Source organism: Prunus dulcis, chromosome 6 (assembly GCF_902201215.1).
Source record: "Prunus dulcis chromosome 6, ALMONDv2, whole genome shotgun sequence".
Taxonomy (NCBI): Eukaryota; Viridiplantae; Streptophyta; class Magnoliopsida; order Rosales; family Rosaceae; genus Prunus; species Prunus dulcis.
Genome location: NC_047655.1, coordinates 21,947,589 through 21,947,957, shown reverse-complemented (window position 1 = coordinate 21,947,957; position 369 = coordinate 21,947,589). Strand labels below are relative to the sequence as shown.

The 369-nt window shown below is 43.1% G+C and overlaps 1 non-coding gene across 1 annotated transcript; it reads left to right on the top strand.

Moving 5' to 3' along the window:
* The first annotated feature begins 274 nt into the window (after positions 1-274).
* On the top strand, positions 275-369 carry LOC117633293. Its single transcript, XR_004586606.1, has one exon. It is a non-coding gene; the product is annotated as a small nucleolar RNA Z157/R69/R10 (small nucleolar RNA).

The following is a 369-nucleotide window of genomic DNA, read 5'->3' as shown; positions in this document are numbered from 1 at the left end:
CTCTCTCTCTCTCTCTCTCTCTCTCTCTCTCTCTCTCTCTCTCTCTCAAGTCGACCTCAGCCTAACCCACATCCCCCCTCTCTGTTTCAGGCACACACAACACAAACCCGATCAAGAGCCGCCACAACCACCTCCATTGCCGAAGGTAAATTCTCTCGTCTGTGCATTGTAGGGTTTTTATTTTAATTTTTATTTTGCTTTGAAATTTATACCTATATCAGAATGATATATGCTATCGGAGCTATGGGAAGTGTTTTGTTTTCTGTTAAATCAGAAGTGTGCGGTGATGAGGCTATTTGTGGACTAGAGTTTATGATCTGGGTTCTTCTCCCAAAAGTTTGATTACAAACCCTTGGCTGTCTGAGCACT